Here is a 13,308-nt window from a genome sequence, read left to right as displayed (position 1 = left end):
ATAGTCCCAGGTTTTGAGGATGAGGGTGTGCCTAGCTTGGGGCGGGGGATTAGTATTCTACCTACCACACCGCACAGGCTAGAATTATTCTAAGCATTTTTGTGATAATCTGAAAGGTAAAAAAGGGTATTTTTATCATTTAAATTATATTTTTAATTTACTTGTGAGGAGAAACGATTTCTCATGCTTTGTGAATTAGTTTCATCTTTTGTAGTTTAAGGAACTACAGAAGTAACATGTAATGTTTCTCTAATACTCCTACCAGTTCTGCCTGTTCCTTGGGATTGATCACATTTTCACTTGATGTGAAGAAGCCACTATTCCCAGAAAGTGTTAATGAGAACTAAACTTTCTAAGTTTTTGCAAATTTTACTTTCATATTTTATAGATCTTCTGACAGAATCCAGGTTCTCAGTTTAAAAGAACTTTCCTCCAGAACTTTGTCAGTCTTGCTTCATCATCTTCAGACATTCATGATGTAGGTCTGATTCTTATTTATTTACAGGTAAGTGATTTTGTTTTTCTCTTCTCCGAAAGATTGAAGAGTCTTCTTTCTGTCCTGGGAGATAAGATATTTCACAATGATCTGTCCAGTAAATGGTTTGCATCCTAGTAGACTCCCCTTTTTTTGCTAGCAGACATTTTAAAAATTGAACAATTAATTTAAAACTTTGGTTATGGGAAATTCCACACAAACAAAAGTAAACAGCATAATGAACTTGTATGCATTCATGAACCTGCACCCATTCTCAACAATGATCAGTTTACTGCCAGTCTCCTTTAACCTGAGTCCTTCACTTTGCCCTCAACTGAATTATTTGGAAGCATATCCAAAATATAGTAGCCTTTTACCCATACGTTTATTATTCTTCTAAAAGGAGGGATGTTTAAAAAAAAAATCACTAGCCATACCAACAGTAATTTCTGAAGGTCTTAAAATACCTGGGGCACAAATGTATATTTAAAATTTCACTGATTTCTTCAGTTTTTTTGTTCTCCTGTGTCTTTTATACTTTTTTCAATCAGGAAGCAAAAAGGTCCAAAACTGCAATTAATTTATCTGTCTGTCAAGTCTCATTTAATGTATATATTTCTTCCGCTTCCTCTTTTATGTTATCTGTTTTGTAAGACATTGTTCTTAAACTTTTTTTCCTTTTTTTCTTAGAAAACAGTTATAATAACTGATTTAAGGTTTTTGATGAGTAACTGGTGTTCTCTGGGACAGTTCTTATTGACTGCTTTTTTCCCCTTATGTGGACAATACCCTACAATTTTGTGCACATGTCTTTTCTTATCTTTTTAACTGACCCATTCAAATAATACAACATGGTAACCTAGAATTCATGTTCTTTTTTCCTTGCTTCTTGTTTTATTTTAGTGATAGTTCTTGATTAATCCTGCAGTCTCTAGTCATTGCATGTGTGGTCACTGAAATTGCTGCTGTATGAACTAAGTGGTCAGTTAAGGATTGGACAGAGCTTTCCTTTTATGTTTTGGCCTGGAACCCCCAGTATTTGCTGAGGAGCTCTGCCTTGGGGTTCACCTTCAGTGCACTGGCCAATAGTTTGTGATTCTTCCTTCGTCTTCACTTCTACTTGGAGAGTCTCAAGGGTGGCAGGAGGTGAGAGTTTAGGTCTTTCTGGAATCTCTCCTGGGTGTCTCTACAGACTTATACATGCATGTGGCTTCCAGATCTCCAGGAATATATTGGGCTTTTCAGAGTCACCTATGGGAACAGCATGAGCAGCTTGTCTTTGTTTTGTCCAAATGGTATTGCTGCCTCTGTCACTGTGATGTTAAGCTACTACCATTGATTGTTTGTGATAAATATCCTAGAGATTGTTGGTTTTTTCTTACTGAGTGAGATCTGAGTCAGACCAAGTCTTACGAATGGAGCTTTTTCAGAGTTACCAGATAGTTCAACAGCAACACTGTTCTGAAGATGTTTTTTGAGGATACAAACCAAGCCCCTCTGCCTTCTAGTGACCTAAGGCCATGGTTCTTTGCAACATTTGTAGATTTGAGACTGCTGGCTTTAAAGGCTAGTGCAGTGACAGAAGGGATTAAGGGTAAAACAAGACTCCACAACGTTTCTTATTTCTCTTCAATAATGTTCCTAATATTGTTGCAGGCCTTTGGTTAATTTCCAGAGTTTTGAAAATGTTGAAGGTGACTTTACATTGTTCTTGTTGCTTTTATGAAGGAGTAGGTCTTTGGAGGTGCTTACTCTGTTGTTCTGGGAGTATCTTTTCTTTTGCTAACATGTGGATACAAACTAGATAGAAGGAAGTACAAATGCATATGAATATGTCATTTTGAAAAGTCTGCATTAATTTTTTTAAAAATTGAATCTCCATATTTCCATTCCTTCTGTAAGATACTAACCACAAACATTATCACTCAAGAAAATTAGTTTACAGTCATGTCTCTATCATTATGGGAATATAACCTCAAAATGTTAGCAAGCAGTTTGAGGGGCATCCTAGGGCCCTCAAACCTGCATGCTCTACATAGTTCTACCATCCACTGCATTAAGACAAAATATAATGTCGTATGTAAATCCTCCAATAGAAAATAACGTTAATACAATTAGTGTGCAATAGAGAGAAGGAGAAAGAATATAAATTCCAAAGCAAGCACCCGAAGTTACCCATCCCCTCGTGTCCACATGCCTAGCCAAAGCGGGGCCATGAGGGCCAGAAAGCCTGCCACAGTCTCAGACACTTTCTAGTGGGGACCCATGGGAAAGGGGCAGAAGGGGTCAGGCAAGTCCAGAAGGAAAAAAATAAAAATCAAGACAAAAGTGCACCTGTCTCTCTCTCTCTTTCAATATCCTTCCATGTTCCCCACGTGCAAGTCCAAAGCTGAGAAGCAAGAGCGGTTTCCTCACCTGTCTCTGCTCCCTGTGCCTCCTCCAGACTTCGTCCTCTGCCTCTCTCTGAGTCTCTGGCTGCTTCTTTCAGTCCTTTTCCCCAGTCCATTTTAGCTTCACGCTATTACAATTCCTAGCTTTACCTTCCTGCCCAGCTCCATCCTTTCTTAAGGTGGGGCAAGGAATTTACACTGTTACAAAAATAAGGAATTTTAACTTAAAAACAAACTTTCCACCGGCTCAGGACTCATCCAGTGACCCTGCCTTTTGGATATAATGTAAAGTGGTGCATGGATGTCTCCATGTCCCTCATTTTTAAAGGATACCATTTAGAGGGCACATTTTTTCCCCCTCCTTGGTAGTTCCCTTACGTTTACAAGCATTGTTGTTATAGGATTTTATTTTTATTGGTAGAGAAACTGAAGCATTAAATTTCATGGTCCTGACCAGAATAATTTATAATCAAGGGTTAGCTAAGGACCACGATTCTTTCAGCTTTTTGTTCATCTCACTTGATTTAGGTGAATGAATCAAAAGGATTTATGGAGTGATAAACTTTGATCCAGAACTTCGCTACATTCTGAAAGGAATTTAAGAGCTAGACTCAGACCTTCATCTCTGCTATCATCAAAAAATCTTCCCATGTATTCATTTTCTCATTTCCCACCCTCTCAAAAAGATACCCTGCCTGTTGGAAAAAGCTGTTAGACTCATGGAGCAAAACTCTTCCTAGTATTTACAAATCAACCCTTCACTGAAAGCATAATGAACAGCTCAATTTTCAGTTGGCAGGCCAAATAAATGTTCTATTTTAGACTTTTTTCCCTATTTTTTTCAAGTGTGCAACTGAAATGATGATAGTTTCATATTTCTATAATCTACTTCATCCTTTTTTATGTTGGGCCTGTTTACATCCCTAAACCCAGAACAGCAATTTTATTTTCATTTGATTCTTCTTTTCTCTGAAAACTACAAATTAAGTCCCTTTATATCATTCTAAAAACAGACTTACTTTCTTTTCTCCATCCCTAGTTTCTCAAATAATTGCTCCTTTGTGAAGATTTGAACAATAGAAACCACTGGTAATCATATGCTGGTTTAAGTCCTATATTTAAGCAGAAAGTTGCTTAATCAGAAACATAATCTGACCATTTGGGTAACCAAATTTTGTTTAATATATCTGAGAATAATATATCTCCATCTTTGGCTGAGGCATTCTCATCTGGCTTTCCATAGCTAGCAGAGAATTTTTAAGTGCAAAACTGGTTCCACCAAAATTATATCATTTGATAAAATTTGAAAGTGGAAAATTAAAAGTTTAACCAATATTTTATTTCTATCATTCCACAGAATATTTTTTTTGTGTGTGTTGTTGGTTTTTCTACTTTTTTCATTTTCTTTGAGACGTTATTCTCAAATGTACATTTTGGGATATGATTATGATTATATAATATTGTGTTTCAGATTTGGATACTTTGTGGGCTGTTTCTGAGACCACTGTCTCTTAACTCATTTCAAAATATAAATTAAAATGCTGGAGAATTAAAATTGAGAGTTAGGAGACCAGTTCAATGTAGATGGTTCCCAGTCACCTTCCCCCAACCATTTGTCTGGTCTCCTATTTTTTTTTTTTTTTTGGTGTATCAATTCAGATTTTGATCAACTAGCTGTGTCACATTTATAGCATTTTGATGACATGATTGCTCTACCCTGAAGTGGGAATCAAGATACCTCATTCTGTCTTGCTGTTAACCACAGTGACCTGGCACCAAGTTATTTGTTCTTTCTGAGCTCAGGTTTCCTCCTCTATTTTATGGAGAAACATGTTTCTGTGTATATGCCTGTGTTGGGAATGCATGTTTGTGTATGAAGGAATAAAACTCAGTGAGTTTTAAGTATGTTTTCCTTTTATGCAATATAAGCTTTAGTTGTCCAGGATTTTGACTTTTCTTAATTTCCTTGAGGTTCATCTTCTTCTATATATTTATACAGATATATTTTGTTTTCTATAGTCCAGCTAGTTACAACACCCAACACCCGATGTAATTTAGTGTCCTCAATGATAGCAACAAAACTATATCACAATCACCTTAGTGATGTGAACTGGGGTTTCATGGTGCTCCCTTCTTCTAGCTCCTAAATTCTCATAGTCCCAACTCCTCTCCATTTATTTCCCCAGTCTGAGAGTGGTATTTGTTTCTGCAGTGATTATGGTGTACTGGTCAGCCCTCTAATATTTGTGTGGCCAACTCCTTATATATAATCTCTTCTGTTGAAGTACCTAGTGTGTTGTTGTGTTCCTAACTTATATGAATACAGCACAGAGCTCAAAACTCAAGAGGGAGATATTACTCAGAAATCCAGGCAAGTAAGTAATAGGTCAACAGGTAGCCAAAGACTTACCGAGAATGTCTACATGATTTGATGAACTGGATTTTTAAAAAAATAATATAATTGTTTATTTTTATAACATCATTTTGTGCCTTTTTCCATCTCAGTTGTAATCCCCGTGGGCTTCCCATCACCAAATCCCATCACTATAGTCCAGTGCATTTCCCTTCCCCCACTGTTTTTGATCCCATTCCCCACTCCACCCCATAAAATGTCTCTGGTATATAGCTGCAATGTACTGGATTTTTTTACTGTCATATTTAGACATATGACAGTCATATAGGATATATATGGATATATATGGGTATATATATATATATATATATATATATATATATATATATATATATAAGGATACATACTTGCTATTCTTTTGAAGTGTTAGTTAATTTACCGGAACAGACACTTGTACAGAAAGGCTAAAAGTGTGATTTAAAGGTACATATGCCCATCTGATGCAGTTTAAGCAGCACATGCAAATGTATTATAAGGATATATAATGTCTTATGGGATCCAAGAACAGGAAGATCATCTTGACCTTGGGAAGAGCTTTAGGAACTAAAAATTTGTCAGTTTTCTCACTTGTCTTTGTATTTTTCCTCACATTGCCTTCATTTTTTCTTCTCCCTCAAGACCAATTTTCTCTGTTTCTACAGGCCGTGTGGTATAGAGAATTTTACCACCTACAATTTTAGAGTTGTTATTTCCTTTTTCCCAAGAAACCTTTCCACAATGGACTTGCAACTCCTTTTCAGATTTTCAAATTATTTGAAACAATTTCTTGTATTCTGTGAAATGGAATTAAAAAAAAACAATTTGATCCAGCTATCTGTTTCTGAACTCTTTAATTATGTACAAGGGAAGTAGAGATTATGTAATAGATGCATAAATTCTGCTATCCCTCCCTACATAGGACAGAGACTGCTGTGGATTGAGAAGATCTATAAATATTTACTCTCCTGGGTTTTAGGAAGTTTGATATATCTTGGAATCAGGGATATGACAAATATGGGTCTTCAGTACAAAACAGATTAGACAGATTAGCCATAGCTGCACAGGTACTCTCATCTCAGACTTGAGTTATTCTAGGATCATGGGGGTGGGGAGTAAGACTAAGTCTTCAGTTGAAGATCCAAGGGTCAGTCTTCATTTTGGGAAGTGGGTGGGGTGCAGACTCAGAACCCATCTGTCCACTTCACATGTGGTCTGCCAGATTGCTCTTAAGTATATTTCAGATTCTCATGAGAAATAAAAATGTACATTTAACTTTTGCTGTATTGAAGTAGGTTCCCTGTTGGCTCAACAAGGAAGGAGAGATTGCAGAACTTGATCTGTGTTCTGAGGCTGTTTCCATCTCGTGTGATGATTTTTCTCCAGACTGTATTCCCATCATGCCACTCCTCTAACCCTCAATTGCTCTAGGGGTGCTTTAACTGCCCTCCCACCCCCAAATCTCTTTAATATATAAATGATAGAATTTTGTGGAACTAACTGATATTTTGGAAAAAGTAACAGATGGAGACCCAAGGTATGTTTGTGCTCTGCTGTGTTTTCCCCTTTCTCTATTGTGTGACCTCAGACAAAACATTTAAGTGTACTGAGGCTCACTGGAAAACAAAGAGACTAGATAAGTTGATCTCTGAGATTCCTTCCAGCTTACATTACCTCTGAGGTCGGGGTAGAAGAACTTGCCCTTGATATATGTTGCATAGGGTTTCAGAACTGAAACTTGCCTTGCTAGGTGTGAGAATTTGGACAAAAGGCCACTGCAGGATCCTGATGGAATCTGGTTTGGCAAAATGGTTCCTTTCTGGGTTGCAAACAAGGTCTGGAAAACACAGGTCCAGTCCATAAGACTAACATCTGAGCCTTCCCAGAACCACACAGAATTACATAGGATCAGAATCTGGTCTTTATCTTGAAAGGCAATTTGAGTGCTGCTGGACATTCCAAACTGGAATTGTACATGGAAAAATAACATTGGCGCTATAAATTCCTTTCTGCTTTGAAATATGTTGTGTATTAGAAACAGAGAGGTGGTGTTTATGGTGTAACTCGGGGCAATGGGATAGAGTTAGGCATCAGAGCTGAAGGATAGGATGTTAGACAAACAAAGCCTCCAAAGAGAGCTGTGTTAGTGGACAAAATAATATTTAATAATTATTTACATGCTCCCTTCCAATGGGAACTCACAGATATTAACCTCTTAAATTTCACAATGTCCTGCAGAGATACAAAAGGAAAAGAAGGTGAATCCCTAAAAGTAGGACTCAATTACTAAAAGCGCTTTGATTTTTCCAAGCACTTTTAGTAATTTGGATCTCTAACACGACAGTCAGTGGGGATTATTTTGTTTCTTTCCCAGACACCGAAAAATCTCAGCCTGGAAGCAAGGCAGCTGAGGGTCTTCAAATTTCATAAGGAGGCTTATCATTATGTATAAAATGATTGCTCCAAATTGGGCCTGATCGTGGAAAAATAATATTGCTGTTCAACCCTGTTCTGCTCTGAAATATGTATAGATGTGTCTGAGAAGCTGTGTAGTAGCTGCAGGAGCTGAGGGCCGTTTTCACGGAGCGTAGAGAAGGATAAGGTATGAGTGGTAGCGAGGGAGACGGGATACAGATAGAAAGCAGAACTTTTGACACTGACTGTTGATAAACACTGACTGTTGAGAGATCTTGTTCCCTGGAGACAATTAAAAGCAGGACAGTTTAGGTTTTCAGACTTCACCCTGGAGAAGGATTACATTCCTAGGCTGATAATGTGAAATAAAGTGTTTTAGAGACTTTCTTTGTAGCCCTTTCTCTCCTTAGGGACACTGAAGTTGAGTTATACTTCTGAGTTTTCTGTGCCCACTTTTTCAGCCTCATCTCAGAACTTCTGCCAAGGTAAGGACTTGCTATTCTTGCCTCCAGAATGAAAGAGAGAGTAAATATACAGCAAAGCAGACAGCAAAGCAGCAATTTCTCTAGAGATGGGTGGAAAGCAAGAATCTAGAGACTCTGATACCAAACGGGAAGAGAGAATCAGGGAAATGGCACCAAGCGCTCTCTCTGCCCCTTATCAACCTTATCAACAAAAATGCTCATGTAACTTACTCCTTTGCTGAGCCTTATTCTCCTTATTTGTAAAATGAGGATATTAATATCTACACTGAGTACATGTTGGGGCTGTCTGAGGATTGGATGAAGTCATGTCTGTGTAGGCCCTCCTTAAACTGAAATATTCTATGTGGCATTGTTAAAACACAGAAATAAGAACTTTTGGCCGTTGACCTCAACTTCCTTTTTACTTGACTTTTCGGCTTACACATGGGAAAGTCCAATTGGAATTAAAAAAAAAAAATTGTCATTTCATTCTCTGGTGGGAATACTATGAAGCATTTAAAAAAAAGGATTTGTTTATTGATGCATAAAAAACTGGGGTACAGGCAAGAGGTGCAGGGGCAACGAGAAGATTCACCAGAGACAGTGGGGAGCAGAACAGGCAGATCCACAAAGTACACTGCTGAGGGGAGCAACAGGTGAGACAGAAGAGTCTGCTGGGCCATGTGGATCTCCTCTGGGAACGGGATCAACTCGCACTGAAGGGTGGCAGCTTGGAGTGCTGCGCTTTAACCCGTTGCCCTGTCAGGGAGGGCCTGCTAAGAAGCATTTCTTAGAAGAAGCTAAGGGCATCAGGAGAAAAAACTGGAAGGAAGATGACACAAAGGATTCTCTAATTGGACAAGACTTATGTCCTTGAAAAACTAAGACTTAACTCTTGCATCCATTCTAAATGTTTCCTGCTCGGGCCCTCCCTGGTGGCGCAGCGGGTTAAAGCGCAGCACTGAGAGGCTAAGGCCACTTACGCATGAGTTCGATCCCCGCCTGCCCCATAGGTGTCCCACATGGCGTGGCAGAACCCTCCTGACCCGCCCTCTGCTCCCCTCAGCAGTGTACTTCGTCAGTCGGCCTGTTCTGCTCCCCACTTGTCTCTGGTGAAGCCTCTCACTGCCCCTGAGCCTCTGGCCTGTACCCCAGTTCTTTGTGAATAAATCAATCATTAAAAAAAACCCTTTTTTTTAAAAAAAAATGTTTCCTGTTCAACACACACACACTTTATTGTCACAACACACATGCACACACAAACACATGCACACGTAGTCTAGCTCCATCAGGTATGAAATTGGGCAAGTTAATTTTTTGTGCATTCATGTCCTCATATGGACATTGGGAAATAATAATACTCAACTTATAAGGTTTTTTAGAAAGTAAGTAATAAATGTAAACTTCTTAGAAGCATGCCTGGCACGATAAATTTTTCTTTCTCTATCTCATTTTATCCTCACAACCCTGTGAGCTGTCAGTTTCTCTCACTCCCGTTTTTTTTTTTTTTGGATAGAAAAATTAGTATCTTAAAAAAAGAAAAAGTAAAGTTAATGCCTTGTTCAGATGAGTTTAAGGTGCTGAATGAGAATCATCTTATCATAGAACAGTCTAGTAAGGTGGGAGAGGGGGCACATTTGGGACCTAACTCATAAAGGGAAAAATCTCTTAAAAGTTAAGATAATCTTGGCAAGAAACTTTCAATCACTCATAAAGATAGCACTCGTGTTTCTGTGGCTACAATTCCATCGGATAATTCTTATGCACACTAAGATTCTTGAATCGTGAGCTAAACTTAGGAAGCTACCCAGGGAACGTGCACACACAGCTGTCTGGACATTTAGACTCCTTGACTTTTAAGAACACCAAAATGTTTGTATCGTCTACAGCATTTCCTTCATAGCGATTTTTAAAAGTGAACTAAGCCTTTATGCCTATTATTAATACATGTTAAATAATTGTATATGGAGTGGTGAACCAATAAAAAGGCACCTCATTATAAGGATTACATTCTAACTTTGGTACTTAAGTTAAATATTTATGCACTATGGGCTATGTTTATGGACTCCACGGTATCCATGCTTTCGGGGGGAGGTATTGTTCCTGTAGAGTCTCAGGATAGTCAGGCTTGGTTTTTATTGATGTAGCAGATCATTTTGTGCTGTCTTTTCACGTATGACAGCCTTTTTATGAGAGTTGTCCCAGTGGTGGCCTGGGCCCCTGAAGTCAATTCATTTCATATGGCCCACCTCTCTGCAGGATAGACTGAGGATGGATATAGAAGCTGCCCCCGGCCATTATGTTGTTCATCTCAGCATTCCAGCACTGGACTTCAATAAAACTAGTCATTCTCTCCTGTTTACTTGAAGTGAATAGATAATGTGTTTAAGAGCTAAGGCATCATGTTAGGGAAACCACCTTTAATAATATGTGAAAAGAAGCGGAAAAATCTGGTCTGCTGCAAAAGAGTGGTTTGAAGCAAGATATACAGAGATAAGTAAAGGAGAGAGAGAGAGAGATGAGAAAAGAATGGGGAGGGAGGAAGAAGGGAGAGAGAGAATGAGGGAAAGATAGAAATAATGAGAGGGGAGAGGATGAGGAGAAAAGCCGTGTTAGCAAGGCACTAAATTACTGGAGACTAATCTTAATTTCCTTGTGAAACTTAAATGTACCATCTGGATTTGGGTTTTGTGAATCTCATGTATCCTTTCAAGGCATGTGTTTGTGTGTCTGTGTGCACTTCTTAAACTAAGTAACATTGCATTTACTTTCTTAGCCTTCACAAAGGCTCTAGCATGTAGCTGTCTGGACAGAGTTACTATAGTTAATTCATTTCCTTTTTAAATTTATTTATTTTTTTAAAATTTACTTATTTATGCTTATAGAACTGGGGTACAGGTCAGAGGTGTGGTGGAAAGAGGATTTACCAGAGACAGAGTGGGGAGCAGAACAGGCAGATCGACGAAGTACACTGCTAAGGGGAGCAGCGGGCGGGTCAGGAGAGGTCTGCCATGCCATGTGGGTCAGCTCCCTGGCTGGCATCAAACTCGTGCTGCAGTGGCTTCTGAGGGCTTCATAATGCGGTGCTTTAATCTGTTGTGCCACCAGGGAAAGTCCCATTTAGTTTTTTTTAATCAGATTTTTTTTGTTAGTTATTTCATTTCTTAACATACATTTACTAGAACTTTACATTAGACAAGATCTTGAAAAGTCATCTTGTACTCCTTAGTTTTAATTAACATGGCAACTTGATTACTTCAGATAGGTCTGCATCCTATCTAGTAAAGTCCCCGTAGTGGGATTCTATACTGCTTCTCAGTAATTCATCTCTAGTGCGAAACAATCCTCATAACTAGGATGTATTGCCTCCCATGGAACATAAATATTCTGATCGTAATGATTCATGCTTCCTGAGCTGAACCAGGGGGTAAAATCTGTTCACAAAGTATAACAAAATGGAATTTCTCCACATCTGTTCTCACAATTTTCGGGAATCCAGTCTTAAAACTCCATCAAATAGTTCTGAGAGCCTTCAGGACTTTTTTTTTCTGTGTGTTCCCTGAATTCATCCCCATGGCTTTAAAGTTGCATTGGCTATTTCCTCTCCATCTGTTAAGGGGAAGGATGTCCTAAAGGAACTCTGCAGAGCCTTATGGACTCTAGCCCCTACTCCAGCTTTCTGGACACTATCCCCTACTCCAGTGATTGGAAACTACAACTCCCAGCAGCACTAGGGAGAGAACTGCAAGAACCCAAGGGTGGAGCTAGCAGGAATGGATTCTGGGACATCTGGGGGATAAATAGGGCGCGATTGCATCTCACGGGCTCTCGCTCTCTCGCTTGGGAAGCAGCTCTCCTGACCTCGTGACTTGGTGCGTTCAGTCAGCCTAGCTGTAGGTATTCCACTTACTTTGTATCCCGCTCTCTTTCCCTGGGTTGTTTTCTATTCCTTTCCCCTTTTGTAAATAAACCTGTTATTGATCCTTTTGTGTGCCTGCAGTATAACCAAATTGTGAGCATGCAGGTGAGGCCCCACAGACAGGTGGCCCAGTCCACTCTGGGCTACCCTGTAACACCTCCTCCCTGTATCTTCCTGCAGCAATGGCAGTTGTCAGGACTGAGAAGCCCACCGCCCTCCCCAATCAGAGCTTCTTCCAAAGTAGAGGCTCAAAACTGATGATTCTTCCACTTCAAATACCTTCAAATATGTTAGTAAAATATCACTCTTGCCTTTTTGTTGGTAGCGCCTTCCTGGAGTTCAGAGTTAGATCTGTGTTTGGCTTGGAATAAACTGAATAACAGATACAGTGTCTTCCTCAGTGCTTCTCACTTCTACTTGGCACGGCTTTGATTGCCCTTGGGCTCTTTAAACAGTGAGTTCTTCTCAGGAATCTCCTTGGTGTCTACACCAGCAGACTCTTGGCATCCTTACTCTGACAGACCTTGTTGTATTTGGGTTTTGAAGTTAACATTGCTGACTCAAGCTGGTAACTGAGTTATACCAATCCACAAACACCCACACTGCCTATGAAGTAGAAACACCTTCAAAACTGGTATTTGAACATGTGTATTTACAGTTGCTGTCTTTGACTAGGTTCTGACTTTATGCAATGATTACATTTGATCTAGTAGTCTGACCAAATCATAGCTATTATAGATTACATTTTCGGTAGAGTCTTCGTGGTGATGTCAAAGAAGTAAGCTCCTATGCCCTGGATATTTGAGGAGGATTCTGAGGCTATTTTTATAACTACATGTCTATTGCTGTTTCAGCTAAGCACTCAGTAAAATGCTTGAATAAGTCAATGTATATTTATTCAGTTGAACCAATCCTGGCCTTCGTTACCCTCAGATCTGCTTTCAAATTCTCCAAGTTATTTAAGAGACTTCCTCATAGGTTTTACCTATGTACTGTCTCTTCTCTTTGTAAAATAAAGCTAGTTCTAGCTTTTTCTCTAAGATGTTGCCTTCTACCTTTAACCATTGCTGGGCTGCCCTCTGATAGGCTCCAAGTTCTCCCACACTCTCTGCTATCTTGAGGTATAGCCACAGAAATCACTTTTTGAGTGTTGCTGACTGATGCTGAGCTGAAGAGCCTTGTAGAGACTTGACTCTGATGGCTTGGTTCTTCAAGGCCATCCCTTCATGGCCCTCCTCCCTGTTTTTTTTTTTTTT

This window comes from Condylura cristata, unplaced genomic scaffold (genome assembly GCF_000260355.1).
Source record: "Condylura cristata isolate star-nosed mole 26May11 unplaced genomic scaffold, ConCri1.0 scaffold00024, whole genome shotgun sequence".
In the NCBI taxonomy this organism is placed as follows: Eukaryota; Metazoa; Chordata; class Mammalia; order Eulipotyphla; family Talpidae; genus Condylura; species Condylura cristata.
Note: the sequence above shows the minus strand (reverse complement) of the source record.